Source organism: Etheostoma cragini, chromosome 2 (assembly GCF_013103735.1).
Source record: "Etheostoma cragini isolate CJK2018 chromosome 2, CSU_Ecrag_1.0, whole genome shotgun sequence".
Taxonomy (NCBI): Eukaryota; Metazoa; Chordata; class Actinopteri; order Perciformes; family Percidae; genus Etheostoma; species Etheostoma cragini.
Genome location: NC_048408.1, coordinates 24180224 through 24203152, shown reverse-complemented (window position 1 = coordinate 24203152; position 22929 = coordinate 24180224). Strand labels below are relative to the sequence as shown.

Here is a 22929-nt window from a genome sequence, read left to right as displayed (position 1 = left end):
TGTCTCTCTTTGTTTAATTCATGTGCAATTCAGCGTGTCATAACCCTATCGCCAGACATCCTGTATGACAGCAAACTAAAACTAAAAAAAACTCTGGATACACTTATGACCAACACAGACCGGGTTAAGGAGTGTGGACTGGTCGCTGGAGGGCTGCCAGTTACCATCCTGGGCTCTGCTGGGGTGCCCTTGAACAAGGCATTGAACCCCCTACTGTGTAAAAACATTGAATTTCTCCCAGAGGGGTTAAAAAAGTACTTGGTTTCTGGATAACAAAGCTAGCAGATGACCCATAAACACTGATGTTGAAAAGAGTTTAGCCTAGCAGTCTGCTGTTTTACAGGTGGAAGTTGTATTCATGATCACTGTCCGAGGTGCAAGATGGCTTTACAGCTTACATAATTAGTGGTTTTAAACATCACTGTTCTTTATGGAAGCTTTGCGATAAACTTCTTGAATAGTGTGTCGTTTTTTAAAGTCGGTTGCCAACTTGTGCTGCTTTGAATTAGCGCCTGACTGCCAAAAGGACTAAGAGACGCTGACAATGTGTGTGTTATGACAAAGGGGAAATGAAACCACATTTAAATTTCCTCTTGATATAACTGCGCTCCATTTCATTTTCTCCAACATTGTCCACAACACGACTGCTTCTGCAATTCAGGCATCGTGAAATTGGTTTATGACATAGAGAAAGATCTCATACAGGATACAATACAATAAGATGTAATTCATACCTATTTGTATTAGTTGGAATCCTGAATGGAGTCTGTCTGTGCCTGTTTTTTCTGTTCAGCTTTGTGGTAACAACTGTCACTGTGCGTAAAATCCAACTCAACTGTGCGTAAAAGAGTAAAAGAACTTGCTGCACTTTCTTCCTATTTCGCACATCAGCACTGGACTTCAATTAACCAATGATGGTATCTATTGCTTAGATGTATATAGCAGTGAGCTCATTATATAAGGCTGCATAGGGTCTCGCTTTTGTGTATATTAAAATATACAATTCCACCATCTTGTCCACCTTAAATGTTTTCACACTGTCCCTCACAGAGCTGATCGAGGTTTGTCTCACACTGGAGGAGTTTGTGTTCACATTAACAGCATAAAGCATCACTCAGGCTGTATTTATGACATGTTCACCATATAAACATGCTGTTTAAGTCTGATGCTTTTACAACATCAGTTTATTGTTTCCACCAGAGAAACTGCTTAGGTAATAGTTTTTTCCAACAATCACTAATAAAATCTGCTAGCAACACTTGTGCAATAATCTGAGAGGTGTGTTCCCTTCTAAATGGCTATTATGGATTCTGAGATATTTTCAGACATTCTTGTGCAGCTCATCTGAAGCCCTTTGTAATCAAATGCTGGGGCCCGAGGCAGAAGGAGGAGGAGGCGAATCAAAACAGCTCTGATTCCCAATCATTTCAGCCCTTTTTGTGAGCAGATATTGATAGGTAATGATGTGTGTGTGTCAATTTGAGCAGATCTCCATCTCTCGTAGCCAGACCGGGAGGCACCCACAGTAAGAGCGGGGAGGAAGGGGAGAGAGCTTTGGACAAGCGTGGAAGGCAGGAGGGGGAGGGGAAGGATACAGACAGAAATGCAGCAGCTGGAAATGGATGAGCACACAGATACAGGGAAAATGGAACTGTTCAAGACATAAAGGGAAAAACTGAAAGCGAGAAAGGTGTTTAAGTAAGTGAATGGGTAAGGCTCGGAGAGATAGAGACAGGGAGAGATAGCCGGGATGAGATGAGTCTGTCTGGGCAAGGAGAGATGGATTAGTGTGTCTCCTGCTACCTGTGCGGGGGTCAGTGTTAAACTGCTGGGGCCAGATAAGGGCTTGGCAATAGCTTGAGTGTGGGCAAGCATTGACTGGTTACCTCATCGATTTAGCTGGAGTGAGAACAGAGCGATGAGCGAAGTTCAGACCTACAGCTGTTCATCAATGTGTCAGGGCACACAGCTCCCACCGAGGCCCATCTCAATGACGGTATCACCTAAACTAACGCTGCTCACTTAAATGGAAACTGAGGAGACACCATGGACATAAAAATGGAGTGTGAGCTAAATCTTATTTTTATTTTTAGCCCAGGATGCACATTAGAAATGTAGTCAGTCATCCCAAGACACATTCACCCGTTGGTTTTCTTCATTCAGTACTTAAAATTTAACATATTCTTAGGCTTGTGAATGTCTTTACACATGTTACAATAAACACATCTTTACACCAATAACAAGAAAAGCCCACTAAATTGTTTCAGAAATCCAATAAATGTTCCTCAAATGCTGAAGTGTTGGTGACTCACTTTAAAAAAAAAAACTAAATGAAAATTATGGGATACCTGTCAAAGTCATTGGAGTCAGATAGAGAGTGTGAAAAACTACATACAAATGTATCCAAATTTGATATAATTTATAAATTAGTGCCTCAAATTATTGTTTAAATGTTAGTTTGACATCACTGATTGTATGAACGTCTTCTTGTGTTAGCTCAGTTTGACTGCTGAGTATTCTTTCAGTCACTCTCAGTTAGCTGGCAAAGTACGCATCGATGTGTATGCGCAGACAGTGCATGTGGTTGTGTTTGTGGTAAAGCTCAGATCAAAACTTACAGGAACATTGTTTCATTTTCTCTCCAGTTTAGAGAACTGCAAGTGTTTGCTCAGATGGAATGCTTTAAACACACACAGTAGATAACTTGCCAAACAGTAGCAACTTGCCAAACATTATGCTTAGCTTAGCATAAAGATGCAGAAGCAGAACAAGATAGCCAGGTGCTGGTTGGCAATGTTTTGGCCTTTAGACAGAGCCAAGATAGCTTTAACCCATTTTCAGGCTTTTTGCTGAGCTTATACCACACTAATCCTTTTAAATTTTGACTTAGTAAGTCAACTTATTATTTTCAATAAGTATGTCAAACCTTTGACACAGTCATCTCAGAATGTAGACTATTGTTAATTGAATTACTTTATCTCTTTTATTAAGATTCTTACTTAATACAATGTTATACATGCATACAACATCAAAATGCACATAAAGCTGAAACAATTCCCCGAAAAAATCAAAAAATGCAAAATGCTCTGCATGTACAGACAATAAACACAATAATAAACAAGGCCGTGCTCACAAAGGAGAAGTCTTTGATTTCTTCTTGTGGTTGGGGTTCCAGGCTCAGTCATGTTCTGACATTTGTTTTCGAGGGTGGTGGTGGTGGTGGTGGTGTGGAGCAGGCAGTGGGAGGTGGATGCCGGGAGAGGAAGGGCTCAGGGTAGGATGTCTATAATTACATATTGATTTCTCGGGAGCCACTGTTCAGCCAGCGTTGTGAATGTGTAGAATAAATCACTTGGCTTCTATGATAGCTAAGTATTTATTCTTTTTAATTCTGTTTATGGTGATCTTGATTCATGCCCTTAAACCCTGGTCACGCCTCGGTGTGGCTGCCCTCCTCATGTCAAGGAGAGATCAGAGTACACAGCTCTGTGTGTTTTCACATGCACAAGGGGGAGGATTCGCCGGGGACTGTCCTGACACCCCTGTGAAAATAAAGGCCCCGAGTGTATAGTAGCCTTTACAGTTACTGATCCTTATCCCAGCCTGGGAGATTATTTGTAGAGGCTTTTTCTTTCTTAACTGTGTTTAGTCAAACAGAGTCGCCCGCCGAGTGGCACTGATAACTGAGTATTACTGCTCAGCATACAAACATATACAAAATTGTGTTTCAGCTTTAAGGGAGGGCTGTGGGTTCCTTCTGTATGCTTTTTCAGAACTTACTGAGATTTTTCAGAAGAAACAGTGCCTCTCACAACTGCATTGTGGTGAAATCTCAGACACAGCATATTAAACTTTGAACTACTGGGGAACTGACAAATACATATACACATATAAATATATATAGATATGTATATAGATAGATATTAACAAGGTTTTTTATTTGTTGTTGATTGGCTCAGTCGAGGGGTCTACATCAATAGATGTGGAAGACTTCTTTACTGCTTTGTTGTCATAGAAGGTGAAGGAGGAAGATGAGATGAACTCTTGATCCCTGAAGATGAATTTAGTTATTACTGCAGCAACAATACGATGTAGATAAAATACAGTATATACATTGTGTTTACTGATAATATTACAGATTAATGATTCGTTGCCTTTGAAGGAATTCCAGCTAAAGTAACAGTTTGCCGATTCAGCGGCGGATATTTGACACTGAACGGCAGCAGCTCTCAGGATGTGTTGTGTGCAGATGTGTATCTAAGTGAAGGCTGAAGGCTGTGTAGGGTTGTGAAAAGTGAGGTGGAGGTGGACAAATGCTTCTTTGGCTTTTTGTCTGACTTCAAATTGACAATTTCATTTTAGCCCACTTCCTCTAAACTCAAAGGCCATGGGCACCGCCATGAGCCTGTGGGAAGCAGAGCAGTAAGGGATTGTGCTTGGATTTTTTTTTTTCTTGGTGGAATTAAGATATTAAAGGTATAGGTATCTGTGTATACTGGGTTTTAAATGAATAAATGAATGTGTATTGTGAAATGCATTGCTTTAACCCACTGAGAAATATCACCCCAAGATGTATTTTGACTCAGCTCTACAGAAGAGCATGTGAGGAGAGCGCAAGTGAGTTCTGGGTACAGTCGGCATGGACTAATAATGGCGAGTGCTGTATTTCTGTAGCAAAAGTAGCCTTGTGAATGAAAACCATTTTTTATACAAAGCTACCTGGACCAGACAAATGTTACAAGAGTGCACGCTGAGAAACTTCAGTGGACATGGAATAAAGGGTCTTTATATGCCGTTGCCTACATTTTAAATGGACGTCTGGCTAAAACATCACATATATTATTATGACGGAGACTGGGACCCCACATTAATAAGATTCTGACTGAGTAGCAAGATATAAATTCAATTGTAAATCTGTAAGAATTCACAGATCCGGTTTCTCTTTTTTAATCTTCCCCTTAACATCTAAAGGAATCTACATCAATGTGTGTGTGTTTGTGTGTGTATGGCTTTTGGAAAGAAAATAATGGGTAAGATATGAATTACTTAACTGACCTTAAATGAGAAGTTCCCAATGCTTTTGGAGTTACACAGCACATTTGCCAGGAATCATTCTTGATGCCTAAACATCTCTCAGATATGGCCGATTGGGATTGTCTTGCTGCTTGTCTGCAAAATCTCTGTGATGCCTTATTTCTTAGCAGTGCGTCAAGTGCAACATTCAGTACTGTATATATTCCCATCCAATTAGATGGAATTCCGTGTTGATCACACAAACAATAATAATGGTAACTCGAGTGTAATTGTTTGAAACTTGTTAGTGAGGACTAGATTAGGACTGTATTTAAAGCTGATTCTGGTTTCCAATTTCCCCCCTTAGGTGTGTCTGTTAGAATACGGACAGAGACAACTTCTCTCTTTTGATGATTTATCACAATCAAGCAACAGTAAGAACATGGGCATGGGCAGCTCTGCTATGGCTGTGTGTCTGTGTGTGTGGTTCTGTAAAGAAATAAATAACATTGTAAAGGCTACCACACACAATGTATAGGAATCACATATATGCTAGCAAATAATTACACTAAACCCACTATTAATTACATTATCTTGATGCAGTTTGACTGTAGTATGTAAATAATGCACCTAATATCAAGGGAGTTTAACAGTTAGTTGCAACAATGTGAAGAACACAAACAACAAAATCACTAGCTAACTTACTTTAAAATTTACAAAAACTATAGACCAAAACAACAGGCTTAACCCTTGTGTTGTCTTCCCGTTAACCATGAACTTGTCCTTCCGGGTCAAAATTGAAACGGACTATTTTGTTGTGCTTTTCCAATGTTTTTGTAACTTTTTCTGATTTATTTGTCAGTTTTTCCAACTTTTGGTGCTTTTAAAAAAAAAAAACTGAGCTGGTTTAATAATAGGTTCTGCACTTATTCATGGAATTCACGGTCAACAAACCTCATTTATATCAAATTATACACACGTTTTTAGTTAAAAAGCCAGAAATTATGCACCTGAACAAACTTGGAAGTGAAACGTGTCAATGTGCACTATAATAAAGTTAACATGCTGTACATAAATAACATTTTAAATTTTAATTTTAAGTTTATTTAGCTGTGTTTTTATACAGTCCATTCCTTCAGTCTCAGGACAATATATGAATCTCACATGACTTTATCCTCATTTAATCTTTATCTTGCTCCCCTCTTAATACATCTGGGGTGATGGGCGCCATCTAGAAAGAGAGAGACAATACTGTATTGACAGAAAACATACATGGAACTAACAATGTGTTGTTGCGACTTGCTGTCATTACTTCTTTTTTTCTTAGACGGCATAGAGAGCACTTTGGGCAGGGCTGCGTCATTTTTGCAGCACCGAAATTTGATCAAGACGGAAGCACAATGAAAGGCACCATTGATGTGATTTATAGTTGCCATCATGGTTGCTATGTCAACCAAACTTTTAACAGTCTTATCTCTGTGAAAACAGTCTGGAGCTCTGTTGCTTACCCAATAATGCAGTGTATGTGCACATACATACACTGCATATATGTGGAAACGCAGAGACCATTAACTCCATCTTTCTCACACACACACACAGACACACACACACACACACACACACACACACACACACACAAACAAACATATACACCCCCCCCCCCCACACACACACACACACACAAAGGATTGCTCAGTGAAAGCAGTTCTCCCAAGGCCAAAGTGCTTGTGTAACACACTTCATTTGACACATTCACCGTGCAGCTTGAGCTAAAAGCATTGCACTCAAATATGAGCTGAATTCATTTGCACTAAAATAAGAGGACAAAAACAATTCAATAACCCAGTGAAACAACATTTCTTTTCTCCGTCTATTCAGTGGCTGCACGGGCAGAATGAGTTATGACTGGAAAAAAACCCGGAGACAAATCCAATCCACCAGAGCTGTCATCGTGCCTGATGAGTATAATGCCACCTCAACTAATCCCTCAAACTCTCACTCGCTGTTTCTCCGGCTGGGCCACAGCAGCTCATTGCTGTTATGCTCCTGTTGTGACCCATCAAAGTCAAGGTGAGGTTTCAGTCATGTCTGGCTGTTTTCAGCTCTTATGTTTTTTGCCAAGGTAAGGCTTTTGCAGTTGGCCCCGTCGGCGTTTATCAACTGCATCAACACAACATGGCACAGTCATCAGCACAACAATTCACACATGAAAAATAGAGAGATCCGAAGTGGATCAAATGTTGGGGAGGAATGAGAGACTATCACGTTTTATGACGGATATTCTGTCAGGGAGAAGGCAGAGCTGGCAGCTGCTTAGAGGCATTACATGTTCCATCTAAACTGATGCCTGATCGACATCGCAGTAAAAAAAAGGATTCTCCTCAAGCAAAATGGCCTCCAGTGTTTGTGTCATACAAACTCAAAACTGAGACAACTTTTATGCGTTTAGTAAAAGGTTTATCCCAAAATCAGCAAAGTGAATGTGCTCCTTTGCTGTTGCAGGGACCTCAAAACACACTGTTTAAACTGTGTTTTTAAAACCATTGTTACAGTTTATTGTTGCTTTACGTAAAACAGCAAACTACGTGAACATGAACTCATCCATGACCTCCTAAGGGCCCTGTTCATGTTGTACATATATATTTATTGAATTGTATGTCTGTTAAGAGGCACAAAGGCACAAAGTTGGCCCAATAACTGCCGTTTTGGCTCAATGGAAGCTTGTACATGTAGCTGTAGCTGCTCAGTGTTGCTTGCACCAATTCAAGTTGGGGGTTTTTCAATCAAAAGTACTTGCATATCTATAGCGATCAAGATTAACATACAAATTGGCTGGAATTTTCCTTTAAAGATGCCTCAGTTCCATTAAGTGTCCCAGTAAGCTAGTCCAGTGAGCAATCATGCACAATACCAACACTACTTAAGTGCAATGCAGCCTTCATTAATGTTATTAAGTAGCTGTGCTTTTCCTACCATGTCAAAATGTCCATCGATCGACTGTTGACCTCTCCAGCCGAGCCAAGGGAAGCAGTCTTTTATAAACGCAACACTATGAACTGCCTGACAAGTTCAAGTTGCCATCTTTTCTATATCAATTGTCAAGTTTTAGACATGATGAACATAGCATCCCAGTCAGAATGCTGGATGGAAACTTCAAGGTTACATTTTTTAATGACTATTTCAAAGTTAAGCTAAATTAATCTCAACTCTATGCCAGACATAAAGTACCAGAATCCCAGACTTGAGTAAAAGTACAAGTGCTTTATCAAAAAAGTGACTTGAGTAGAAAGTGAAGTGCTCTTTAAACACCACACTCAAGTATTAAACATTTTTTGTACTAAAGTAATGCAAGTAGTTTATTTGAAAATGTACTACTCAAGTACTGAAAGTAAAACTACTATTAGTAGTATTGTGTTATGTAGTTATTAAAAAAAAAGCAGTCAAAAATATCATAACGTTTATATTATTTCACATATTTAGCCTGAAGGACACTCACAATACCTTTGCTTGTGGCAGCAGCACAAGGACAGGAATGTACAAGAGCACTATAAAACATTGAGCTTAACTCTTTGTCAACAACTCAGCAACTATTCAACAGCCAGTTTATTCATCTGGCAATAGTTATGTCAGTGTCTATCAATACCACTACCCTATAAAACACTGCACTATAAAAACAAGAATGTGATTAAGCAGCACAAAAAGAGACGTGGTCAACAATTTATATGTGTCATAAAATAAGACAAAGTTGACATCAATAACAATGTACACTTTCTTAATCCCTCAAGGGGAAATTACAGTGTTTTCACTCTGTTGTTACACAGGCCTGTATTACACACACATGCCACATGCTTAGTACCTATACATGGACTAAATAGAGAGATGTCAGAGTGGGGGAGCTGTCCATAGAAATGTGGGGATTTGGTGCTTTGCTCAAGAGCACCACCAGTTCCTCTCCTGCTACCAGTCTACCACCATAATTTGGTACCCATGGGGATTTGAACCCCAGACCCTCCGGTTCCCAACTTAAATCCCTACAGACTGAGCTATTGCAAGCCCACAACCATTAGAGATTACTTCATTCTAAATTAATTTGAAGTCTTTCACTCCGCCATTCTAAAACATGGACGCTAAGTAGGGCCAGGGCTGGTCTCCTTTCTCACCCTCACCACCACGATCATTAGAAGGTAAAGTTGTTTAAGGTGATGTTGCTGGTTCTTCCATCTCGAAACAAACTAACAAAGCTCAAGTGTTAACAATGCAGGAAGCAGCGGAGCAAAAGGCAGAACGAGATGAGACAGCTTGATTGATGGATACGCTGATGGGCCAGCTTCATCAAACATGGTGACAGAGCCATGCACTGCTCTGGCAGTTATAATGTGGGTTTGAAATGATTCATAACATTTTTATAATTGTAATGAGTGACGATGCAGCACTTAAAACTGTATTAGTGTAAAGTATTGAACCCATCAAAAATATGTTCTGAGGTAAAAGTGGGAGTGAGAGAAAAAATAACAGAAAATAACAAAATAACTAAATAATAGAGTACAGATACAGCCTTTTTAGTACTTAAGTACAGTAGTGAAGTGGTTCTACTTTGTTGCTATACATCTCGGCCCTAAGCTGAAATATAGTCATTTAATGTGATTGAAAAAATGGTCAAATGGAACCTGGACTGATAAAAAAAGGAACAAAATTGGGCCCAGTGAGATGTGGATCTAGGTGCCTGCAAATCATCAAATCATGGCTTACAGTCTGCTTTCCCCTGTAACTCAGCATGAAAAATCTTCAATTTTAGCAGCTTAATGCGCTGAACTTAAATTTTAGTTTAATAAAATCAAATAGTTTTCAGGGTAGACAAACACAAAAATTAGGGATGAAGAAGAAGAAGAAGAAGACATTAATAGATTATAGTTTTAATTTGTAGTGAAGTCTACTCTACAGGTAATACTGTCCAACAAGCCTACAGAATTCTGGGATTGCTTGTTGCCAACTTCAGCATACTTCAAAGTGAAATATTAGTTTGTTCTGGTAAAGAAAGGAGCACGACATGAGTTTCAAATTCATAAATTTCAATTTCAATTTCATCCCACCGATATTATACTCCTAAACCCGGCATGCTTTCGTACTTAGGTAATTAAACACCCAAAACATCAACCCAAAAGTGTGGTTTAAATTGAAAAAGATTACTTTGTCTAAAGGCTGCAGAGGGTTTAATATCACTGTAGCAACATTGCATCTGCTAAGTGATCCCTGGTATTTAAATGAGTCAACGCTATTGTGAAGATTATTCACTGACACAACACACAGGGCCATACCTGACCTGTCACCACTCTCCATTTGCTTTCTGAAATACATTCCATCCATTTCACTTCACCCATCTCCGTCTCTTCCTCCCACTTTATCTTGTTTCATATCTTGTCCAAGTGTCTGGCTTTAGACTGTTTTATGCAGATACCTTTGGTGGCTTTTTTACCTTTACCTCTTGTAACGAAGACAGTGGATAAGTTATAAAAAAACATTCACAAGTAAACATTAAAAGGAAGTGGAAATAGAGCTTTTATTACACACGTGTTGTGTCTGAGTTGTTGATTCGCCCCTGTTAACGATCTCTGTATTGGCTTCCTTCCCATTTTTTGCCATCAAACCAATTTCGCATCAGCCTACAGCTTTATTTACATCTCCCTTCATTCCCTCAGCAATAAAGGCCACAGCTCAAGGCAACTGCAAGGACATGGGCTTGAGCTGGATACCTTGCTTCATACGTGCACGTGTTTATGCATAGCTGCGTGCGGCATGTGCATGTTGTGAATTCCAAAAAGTCGGCACACACACTTTACGTGATGTTTAGAGGTGCAGACATGCCTGAAAGAGTGATTTAGCTCTTATAAAAGATATAAAAGCATGCAAAATAAAACCCGCCTCGCGCAGACCTTCAGCCGCTCAGTATGTCTCTCGGCCTCGGCTCTAGGTCAATGCCTCCCAGAAGGTCTATCAGAACTTTACAATTAGTTGATTGAACCTGCCTCCAGTGAGCCACCTGCGGGGGCACACTGTGGAACTGATGTCCTCACCTTCCAGAGGCAATTAACTCTAAACATGGCGCTATGCGCTCATGAACCACAATTCTCCTTCCAGCTGAGTATAATAAAGTTGAACTACGTTGAAGTGGAGGAGGAGGTGGGGAAGGCTGCTCATGGCCATGAGACGCTGATGGGTATTTACTTCCGTCAGATTTATACTGGCAGTCATGCAGAATGGTGGACGACTGTCGAATCCTCATAGGCAGAGGAAGCAGCGGACGTTTTTTTTCCCCGGCCTCCTCGGGTCAACTCGGATGGGAGGGGTGAAGGGAGGGAGGGCAGCCTGTGGCGTGAAGGTTAGGTGATTAATTGAAGGAGCAGCTCAGGGTCAGCCACCATTGTTGGGGTGATGGGTCAAATGAGTGCGACATTGAGTGCGAAACCTGATGCATGTCCTCAGCTACGGCTGAAAGATGAAGTTGTAACTCAGGGTGGAGAAAGCGAGACAGAGAAAGAAGAGAGAGTAGAGGGGGCGAGATGAGAACACTAGAGAGACAAGAAACACAGATTCTGTGGATTCCGAGTCCCTGTCTCTCGACTGACAGTTCAATTAAATTGCTATCACAAGTGCCAAAAGCATTGTTGACTTCATAACTTGCACAGATATTTTTTTCTCACTCTGAGGGATTTAAATTACTTCGAAAAGTGTGGGAAATGTCCCAGCTAAAGCCTGAGAGTGTAAAAGTGCCAACAGTCTCACTGACATTGCAAAGATGTCTGCTATTCGAAAAGTCGAAGCAAAAGAAACCGCTAGGGTGATTGTCCATTCACAAAAACACATAAAATAGAAATTACGGTAATTCTTCTTCACCGTTCAACATCTAGACATTGACACCCTTAGTTTTTTAGCTTTACAAAATTCCTCTGGGAGTCTATGATGTGAATGTCACCGCCGCTCAGTTCTCCCGCTCAGCCATAAAAGTCGGCCAGGAACATGACAGATCTTTGAAGCCACACTCCCACTCTTCCCACCGATGTTCCTCTCCTTGCAGCCTAAAATGACAAGCTCTAAGAGCTGTGCGATGCTAAACACATTATTAGTTTGTATTTCAAACCTAGTGTGATAGCATTGTTGACAGAGGGGTTTTTCTTTTTTTGGACTATCCTCTCTTTATTTCTTCCACTTTTTCTCCTGCATATTCCTTTTTTTTTTTATTCAGAAATGCCATTTTATTATTGTTGTATACCCCAGATGTCCTTGAAGAAAAACAATGAAGATCTACAGAATGCTAAGAGGCACATGGGCGTATCATTGATAGCAGCGGTGAGCTATCAATCTTTGAAACAGATGGCCTATCAGTTGCATGGCTTTGTCCTCGACATGTCTACTACACTGCATAAAGGTGACCTTTTAAAGATAACTCACACTAAATGTGATGGTACACGTTTAATTCACTTTAAAGTAAATTGCCTTTTTTTTCTAAATGCAACATATCTGTGGTACTTTGATAAAAACTAATCATTATTACTGTTGATGATTAACATTATTTCATGTATTTTCATGCCCCATTTTCTTTAAAGCTAATGGAAGCTCGGATGAAATGTAAAAGAAACGATTAGGCTCTTACCAGCATGCCCATTGTTCCGTCACCACGACCTGCTTATCAACAGCTCCATGTTGGCTTTCACAGCACAAGAAAGAATGGTCATGTCAATCCTCATTAATTCTCCCACTGAATTAGAGGCAAAGTAGATGATAGGAAATTAATGTCTACAAGGAGATACTTAAATTATTCAACAGTAACAGGATTATGATGAAAGATCACTACCCTGGTTTCTTTCTCTACCCATCCATTCTTCCTCCTCTTCCTTTTTATGCTTCCTCCCTCTTACATTTTATTTTATCAGGTGGCAGCCATTATCTGGAATATAAATATAAATATAAATATATATATATACTTGTGTTATCCCTATTGTTGTTGTTGGAGTTGGTGTGATATGCACACATGATCTTACTAGGCAACTAGCGGTGACTCCAGAAAGTCACTGCACCAAGCCAGAAAGTAGTCTAGCCCATTACATCAATCACAATTTAACAACTTTGGTTTTTGTACAGATTGAACAAACCAGATATAATGTGTTAATTAGTGATGCAAATTGTTTTTACACTTGCACAGAACCAGCTTAGCTTTTCCTTTCTCATTCCAGTCTTTTTTCTAAGTTAAGATAACCAGCTGCTGGTTTGTGTCATAATTAATGGACACATATGAGGGTGCCATTGATCTTCTCATCTGACTTGGCAACAGAGCAAACAAGCCTCCAAAAAGTCCTATTCCTTAAAAAATATTTAGGGATAAAGCTATTTGCAATTTAGCTAAGTAAGAGGATAGTTTATCGAATATTGTAAAGTGGTCTTTGGTTGAGCGGTCGCATGACACAAATTGAAAGGTTGGTGGTTCAATCCCGGCCGTGCAGTCCCATGTCAAAGTGTCCTTGGGCAAGACACTGAATCCCGAGTGGCCCCCAATGCTGCGCCATTGGAGTGTAAATGTGTGTGGGTGTTATTCTGATGAGCAGGTGGCATCTTGTACAGCAGCCTCAGTGTATGAATGTGTGTGAGTGGTTCCTGTACTATGTAAAAGCACTTTGAGTTGTCATTGAGACTAGAATAGCCCTATATAGGAACAGTCCATTTACATTTTGCACCTGCATCTCTTGAGTATGACATTCTCCTCTGGGTTGACTATCACATAAAGGAACTCTTTTCACATATTCCTTCCCAGGGGGGCATCTGAAACATATTCCATATATGCCGCATGTTCCTGCCTTAACATTCTCGCTTTTAAAGTGCTTCCTATAGTTGGAAATATATAGAGCAATTGTTATTGTGCTTAGGTCTTTCTGTACTTTTACTGCTAATAAGAACAAAGTGTCTTTTGATATTTTGAACCTAGGTGTAGCCCCAGCACTTGGCTTACAATCCTACGAGGAGAGAACAAACCAACCTTGGTCACAAAATGTGGCAAAGATGGACAATATTGGGATGAGTACATGACACCCAAGACTTTCTTTTAATATGCAGGAAACATTTACCAAGCACACATTCTCCCAGTCTGAGCAGCAATGCATTACCAATACTTGGAAGTGCTTCACCTTATAAATGTTACTACCTAACGTTTTGGTAGACAAAACATGTAAAAATGAGAGGCAAAACTGTTCTTTACAATTAAAAGGCCTTGAGTTAAAGTATATGTACCTGTTAGGGATTTTCGAGACCATCACATTTCAGAATAATGAAAACTCAAACATCACTTGGAATGCATAACTTATGAAGGCATGTTACACCACACTTAGCTCCTACACAGTCAACAAGAAAGGAGAACTCAAATGCACCACAGCTGCTCCAGCAGACTGAAGCATGAATTTGTAAAACATAGCCACAGACCGGTGCGCTGTAGTCTTCAGAGGAGTAACCTGAGGCCAGGGATGTACAATGACTGTGCACTAATAATTAACTGCTTCAGTTAATGGTCAATTAATTATTAATCTGTCATGGGAAATATATAATAAGATAGATGGAATGGTGCCTGAATGTAACCTTTATTTATTTGGTTTAGTATTAACACCATAATGTGCTGCTGTTTGTTCATATTCAGGTTTTGCCTTGTTTACAATATTAAGGTACATATTTATTTTTCCCAAAGGCAAAAAACTCCAAAGACAACCTGAATAATTAAACATTATTTTGAGTAATGGCACTTCCACACAGAGTTTAGATTTGGTGTGAACAAAAACAAAAGGCTGTCCTAATGTCAGGGAGCCTGAGGACAAGGTACATGTGAGGCATTTGATGAATTAGCTCTTCATGCTAAAAAAACAAAAAACAAACAAAAAAAAGGCAAGTGGAACAAAAGGGATAATGAGGAGCAGAGTTTTTTTCCATTGTTTTTCCTGAGGTCAGAGAAAGAAGGTAGAGGAGGAAAAAGGCGGATGTACTTTGGGAGGAGTAATTAGACACAAAGAGTAAGGAATCTCTTAGAGCACAGTGAAGATAAGTAGGAATTAAATTAAGTAGTTCAAGAATGTGTAAAACTGGCGTTTCAAGAGCCATGCTGTCATGCTCCTGGATTTTTGTTTGGTCTGTTTCATGCTTTTGAAGGTTCTCCTCATGGTTCACATCAGAATCAGAATCACAATCAGCTTTATTGACCAGGTATGAAGACACATACAAGGAATTTTCCTTTGGAGCATAGTTGCTCACATTGTGCTTACACATACAAAACAAACAACCAAACAAACAATATATACACACTAATATAGACACAATAATATATACATACACTAAACAGTAACAATGTAGAGAGATGAGTGCAATGAAGAGTCCAATAAAAATTATTTAAATGTGGAACATAGTGCAAAGGGAACTGGGATAAATTGTATTAAGTTATTATATTACAATATGAACAGTATGAACATTATGAAAATTATGAACAGTTCTGAGATCGGAAATGAGAACGATTAATAAATAATGGATAATAAGTGAGATATGAGAATGGTGAATAAATACTAAATAAATGGAATAATAGTGGAACCAGTAAACAGGTGCTGTATATCTTGTTTTACTTTCTGCCCTGTGTGTTGTCCGGCTTTTGTGACGGCCTGCCCTGTCCTGATGTGTTTTGTTTGTTCCTCATCAGCCCTCCTGTCCTCTGTCCTTTGTTACCACCCTCCGGTTCTCTTGTCTCTATCATGCTGTACTTCTTGGTTCCAGTGTTTAGTTTTCTTCACTGTTTACAAATTGTAGTGTTCTTGGATTTGCTTTTGTTGCCTAACTGTTTTTGGCTTCTTGGATATAACTTCATGGTATTAAAGTTCCCCTTTTTCTTCCCCAACCTGCCTGCCTGGTCACTTGCATTTCGGTCCTCCTTTTGAATTGTAGAATTTCAACACACAACCATAAACACCCTGTTCAGAATGAGTGTGTGTGTGTGGTGGCTTTATTCAACTGATGCAACTTCTCTTGGTCTTTACTGACAAATTTGATGTGTTTTACATACAGTATCTACCCTACTTTTTTAAATTATGCTTTTCAGAGCACTTTAAAGCACTTTATACCAATAATTAGATTCATTACACTTCTGTTTCATTACATTTTCCTTTTTCACAATGAGAAAATCTTTTACAAGAAACAATCTGAGAAGGGAAAAAAAAATCCCAATTTGGTCGAACTGCTGACGATGAGGCCATGACATGTGAAGAGGGGTCACAGGTAGCCTTTTTTAATATAGGAGTAGGGGTTTTGCTTTCATACACTTGGAGGCATCAGATTTTTCATTTTCATTTGTCAACTAGGAGTTTTTGCAGAAAGTCTCAGGTGACCTGAACCAGCCAGGAGTTCACAGCAACAATATGGCAAAACAACAAAACATGAAAAGGTCACAAATGGCAGCTGGGACATTTGAAAGAAAAAAAACATGATGTAAGCCTTCTTTCTACATACTATTATTGCTTACTTCCAGCAAACGTCACAATCTGAGAAGCTTTTTAGCACCTTCCCAAGACACTATTCAGGCAGATGTCACACCCCCCTTAAAGAAAAGAAGGAATGAATGCTTTACCGAGCCAACGTCTATTTAAAACCAACAGATTGAGTAAGCCAGATGTCAGATGTGTTTTCATATTAGTCACAGCTCACTGGCAAACAGGATAAAGTTGGCTACATCAACAGGACATGCTGGCAAATAGCCAGAGTTGTCCAGGCATACACAGCCCCATCAACTGAATGACAAAGCTAGGTGGCTAAGATGATGTGCTGTAATTCATTGACATTGCATTTTCCCAGTGAGCCATTCAAAATGCTATCTACATCAAATGGAGCTAACAGATGCCAGGCGGGAATATTAAGTGGAACAGAAATGAAGCTCTTTGACAGTGTCACATTCATATTGATGTTCCCATTTAAATGCAGGTCTGCATTGTATGAAGAAAAATATAAAAACCGCATCATGCTTGTTTTAAGTTGAACCTCAAGTGGTTCCCTTGATTTTTGCCAACACCAAATCACATGTGTTTTTTGTTTGGACCTTCAGCTTTAAGACTTTTAAAGGAATCTGAATTTAAAGAGCGCGTTAAGGGAATTACCTGATGAAGACCTAAGGGGTTACATACAAAGCTGTCTTGGTTTTTCACCGAAAGCGTGTGTACAACTTTCTTTGTTATTTCTGACGTGATTTTGCACCAGGAGAAACTTGCAAGTTTATTTTTAAAAACAAAGATACAACACAAACTCCTGGGTTTGTGGTTATTTGTGCATGGACATAGTATTATTGCTGAATCTGACAGTCCATAATTTAATGGAAAAGTTATTTTGCTGCAAGACCTTGGAGGCATAGCTTCTCACACATACAAGTCTATGCTCAACAGTCAAGGAAGGTTATCATATTCACATTTAATTATTTTGTGTACACACAAGAGCGTTTCAAAAGGCCACCCACTTTTTTTTTAAATCAAGGTAATTAACTGTGTTGATTACTGAGTAGTCTCACATTGCCAGCCCTATTTCTGCAGCGCTGTGGAGTAAGGCATACAGTAATGTGAGCTATGGGAATTAGCTGGATACATGGTAAAACGCAGTTTGCTTTTACCAGTGTATCGCCATGTGCACTTTGTCCATGTCAAATCCACACAAATCAAAATGTCACAGTTAGATAGCAAATGTTGTAAACAAGTTAATTGTAAATTGTTCCAAATTTGGTTAAAAACTTGCAAATTTCATTGTGAAGCTTGCTATCTCGAAGTTATTTGTTGAAGTTTTCAAGGCAAGGGACATCTGGTGATTCTTTGGTTAACAAATAGTTGTTGATCCAGACTACATCCTGTGACCACCGATGCGCCTTTGTCTCAAGCCACAGATTTGGCTAAATAATAAAAAATGCATAAGAGTTTCAATGGAGTTCTGCAGCTCCTTGTGTTTTCATTAGAAAACGTTTGAGTTCTTACCAACTCAACCTGATGGTACTTTAATCATGGTTAAAAGGGGTATTCAACTAATATAGCATTGTATTTTTATAAAGTTAGAGACTTGTGAAAGACTTTCAAAAAGAATGATCAAAATCAATGTAGCAGAGGTTGAGACATCCTGGATTGTGTAGGCCAAGCTCAAAAAACACTGAATCCTACATCCCCCATAACTCACTAGCATCTGCCATTATTAGACTTACCTTGTCTGGCAAACAAACACTGGCCCCGAGGCCTGTATTACGAATCAAGATCAACCTGGCCTGGATTTCTTTCAGTTATCGACTTCACTAACCCTAACAATTGCGGCCCGGCATTAGCTGTGTCACGACGGTGGTTAACAACTAGTTCAATCATCCCAGGCTTTCCCAATCCAGCAGCATTTACAAAAAAAGAGGCAGTGTTTTCACAGCATGACCAATTGCAAACATCTACCAGAGCCCCATATTTTACATAAGAGGAGAACATTTTAATCCTACATAAATAATGTCAAGTGTCATTTTCAAACTAACCCAGGTTTACTAACCTTAGTCTGCAGTTTGTCACGTTTTACGTAACTTACTTTAAGTCAATTCCTAATTATTTACTAACCTTACTAAGTATTTACTAACTGTAACTATTGTAACATAACTGTTACAACAAATAAACCGCCATCACGCAGCAGTAAATGGTATCTTTTTGAAATCAACCTATAATGTTGTTGAGGTATGAGAATGTGTTGGTCACAAAAGTAAACTAATGTAAGAGTTAGTTTTGTTAGCAGCAGCATAGTTCACATTAAAGCGTGATTAATGGTCCTGCGGAGGCTCCACACACAACTTTCGCCGAAGGCTACATAAGTGACAAGACGTTTATCCTTGTGCGTTGGTGTCTATGTTGATCTCTTTAAGTGAATAGCAGTGTGTTTGTGGGGAGTATGTGGTAGAGCGAATGAGAGAGTGACAGGCTTTTAGAGTACCGACCCTGGATGCATAGTGAGAGAAAGAAAGTGTGTACCCTGTGCATTCTCACCACAGTTGGACATCTGTACAGGGAAACTTAAGCCTGTTGTTAATGGACAAACACTTTAAAGAACATCCTTTAAGGAATAAGGGTGCGATTTAGAAGGTGGTGGGTCTCTGCATAAGCCCACAACCACAAATGATCTAATGAAAACAAGTTTCGTTTAATATCTAATGAGGTCTGACAGACTGTCAAATACTAAATAAATAGTTAGTTTAGGTGGCCAGTAAGGTAGATATCAGTGTATAGTAAATACCTACAGTTTTAAGTTCTGACAAGGGAACTTCTCCTTGTACGTCCAACCCTGACACAGGACAAAAAGGTTTCTGTAGCATGAAACAAAAACAACACGGTACACAGGCTGAGTAGAACATAAATTACAAAAGCACATGGGGTCAAAGGTCTGGATTTCAGCTGGAGAGCAAATTTGGCTTGAAGCAGAAAAAAGAGTGAGGTGAGAATGGAAGGTCCGCTCTCTGGTGAACAAGGTCACCAGAAGGAAAGACCTGAGAGTGTAGCCAGTCCACAGCCAGACACGCACTCCACTTTATTGAAAGATCCTAAGGTCAAATCACTGGTCAAGAAAATTGTCAGAGCTTCATTTAAAAATGTTCATGTATTTTTAATGAGAGAAAAATATCCTGACAGCAACAGGCACATATTGTACTAAGAGGATTGTACAAATCTCCTCAGTACTGGACAAGATGGATGCTTTAAACACATCTCAACCAGGACAAAAAGGTCATCTTGTCTGTAACGAGACACTCTAAGTTCTCCAACAGAAGACAATTTCTACAATGTAAGTGCTCTTTGAAGACAGTGGTCTTTTTTTGGATGGTCGTTGAAACTGTTGTCCAAAGGGTATGCTTTAAAGCCTTCAAGGTACATTTCATAACCGATAAAGCAGAGTAAAGTGATCTATTGGTTATATACAGTCTCGACCACTCATGCTTCCATTGCTTACTGATGACAATAAGATCCTTAAAAGGCCTCTGGATTTCCTTTTTTCACAAAACAAAATAAAAAATAAAAAATAAAAAACGTATAGCTGCCCAGAAGCAAGCAGTGTAAATGTTTACCTAAATGTTAAAGGAAAATTAACAAAAAAAAGATTGCTGTATTCATCACAGCACCTGACTAGCAATGGATGTTTAGTCTCAGCTCTGAATGGCCCTGTATGCCGAAAATAAAAAAAAGATGAGTCACTAAACTGGAGGAGGAGAGAGAGCTTTTCAGTTTTGTTCACAGCAAAGCAAATATAAAGTGGATACATAATGTGAAGAGATGCCAGTGACAGATATGTTTTCTACTGAATTTAAGTGTCTGAGTAAGTACACACGAGAGATATTGATATTATAAAGATGAAGGCTTCTTTGTCCTTGCAGTAGAAGTGTGAGAAAGAGGCTGATACTGAAAAGCACACTCATCTGTTACCATTTCGGAGTGATTTCAGACTACACACACACACACACACACACACACACACACACACACACCCCTCTAAACTCCCACACATTCTTAATGATTTATTGCCCAGGTATTGCCTTATCTCCATATCCATGATACTGGTCCAGCCTGCCGTAAATAACCTTGTGTCCCCTCATTAGTAGGACAGCCGTGTCTCCCTTAGCCTCAGTGTCACATACCCACACACAAACACACAGTTTCCCCCCTGAGAGCAGGCCAGCCATCACCATCATAATTCTATGGGGCACACAGTCTGGCAGCGAGGGCTGGGCAGCTAATTATCCAGACAAGTAAAGCTGGGCATGGAGGTGACCCAGACGCAGAAGACTGGGAAACCCAGAGATACACAGGGAGATACAGGCTGATGGCAAAGCATTGTGGGTCCTTTACTTGAGGGGTGGTCTGCCTACTCTCACTTCATCACTGAGAATTAATTAGTCAACTGGCTTTACCCACTTGTTGCTAATTAGAGTCGCTAAGGGTCAGAACTTAACATACACTGAGTGGATGGCAAGGAAAGAACCTGTACAGGTTTTTACTCCATTACAGGATCTCATTGGATGAAGACTGCAGAAATTAGCCTTCCATTCAGGCTCCCGGTGTTTCTTTCGTCAAAACAACCCTGTAGTTGTTGCAACCCTGCAACAACTACTAGGACGCAAGATAATAAGCTAGAGGCTAGGTAAGGCCAGACAACTTGGGGATGGAATCAATCAATTAGAAAATGTGCTTTTAAAAAGGGATATTAAGGGAGTTACTTTTAATGGACCATACCAGTGCACGTTTTAACTCCTTAAAGTTGCTCCATGGCTCAAATGACTGTGTTTAAGGTGTTACTAGGTGTGACAAAGTGACAAAGCCCCTAATTGTTATCAACCAACTCTGGTACTGCAGTTCCATTTAGCGTTTCTGAGCCTTTTAGCGCATTGTTTTGGTTCATTTTTTCTACTCTCATTAACATTGTTCACAGACACTGCAGGTGGTTGTTTTGAGCAAATAAAACTCAATTCACAGTACACTAACTGCCTAGCACCAAATGACAGACAAGGTTTTACCATACATTAGCTGGGGAACATTTAGCATCTAAAGAGCCATATATTCTCCTTAGGAGTTGGCAAAGACCATAAACAGAAATAACACAAGAGTAAATATTGGGCTTACAGTCAACAGGTGGACACTGACACTTAAGAGTCAAATTAAGAGTCATGTATATTTTTATAATTTTGCTGATGATTTTCAAATGTAGGTTTTAGATATTCATCTGTCCATCCGTCCGTCCGTCTATCCATCAATCCATCCATCCATCCATCCATCCATCCATCCAGCCATCCATCCATATCCATTCGCTTATCCGGGGTCGGGTCGTTGGGACAGCAGTTCCAGCGGGGAACCGGAATTTTCCGGAACCCCATTAACCAACTCTGACTGGGGGATCCCATGGTGTTCCCAGGCCAGTGTGGAGATAAAATCTCTCCATCTAACTGCAGGTTTTCCCTGAGACCTCCTTGAGCTGGACGTGCCAGAATCCCCTCCCTAGAGAGGCACACGGGGGGAATCCTTAACAAATGCCCGAACCATCTCATCTGGCAGTTTAGATATTTGCATGTATTTCCCTCCAATTCCATGGAGCCCTTGGTTTACATTAATTTACTTACAGCATGAAAATCAATTAGCTCTTGAGACCTGCTTGAGTTGTGCAATTCATCAAATTGAACATCAAGTCTGCATTCATTTTGTTTTCAGTCACATGATCATTCCATGGATATGCAGATTGATTAAAACATCTGCACTGCATAATGATTGTGTAGCTTTGACAAAAATGAATACAGACTTGGTGGTCACTGTGATGGATTACATAGCTCAAGCAGGAGTGTTACGAGTATTCAGAGTAAGCTTGCAGTTTCATGAACAGAGTTTTCCTTATTACCTCCATGGCTTCATCTCTTATCCACGTTACAAGCTTTACAGCATACAGCCCTCGGATGTATTGTAAGATAAGTGTTAAACCCTAAACCCACATCCACTCTTTGGGACATATAAGATATTAACGTTAGCTATCTAACTAGCTCCATTATTTAGCTTGACCTGCATTCTGCTTTTTTAGCTTTTGCAATAAACCACTAAACCAGGTCGAGTGATAGTAACGCCATATTAAAGTTACAAACATTTTCCTTATTTCAAAGTGATCTTAATTTAAGAATAGTCCTGAAAGTTTCATTTATTGGCATGTTAAATTGTAACCAGGAGGTAAAGCTGAGTGTTGGAAACATACAGTAGATGTTCATTATGACACTTCACTTTGGCAGTTTGGGAAATGCTAATGACGTTACATTGAGTGCAGCCTTCGATACTGTGAGCCATAACATTCTGCTCACCAGACTCAAAGACCTTGGTATCGAAGGTACTGCAC

General features: G+C 39.6%; 1 long non-coding RNA gene across 1 annotated transcript in view; it reads left to right on the top strand.

Annotated features, from left to right (window-relative positions):
• Positions 1-15391: 15391 nt before the first annotated feature.
• Positions 15392-22929, top strand: part of LOC117956032 — an 18483-nt gene continuing 10945 nt past the window's right edge. Inside the window, exon 1 of the long non-coding RNA XR_004659170.1 lies at positions 15392-15401. This is a non-coding gene — a long non-coding RNA (uncharacterized LOC117956032). The remainder of the gene's footprint in view (positions 15402-22929) is intronic.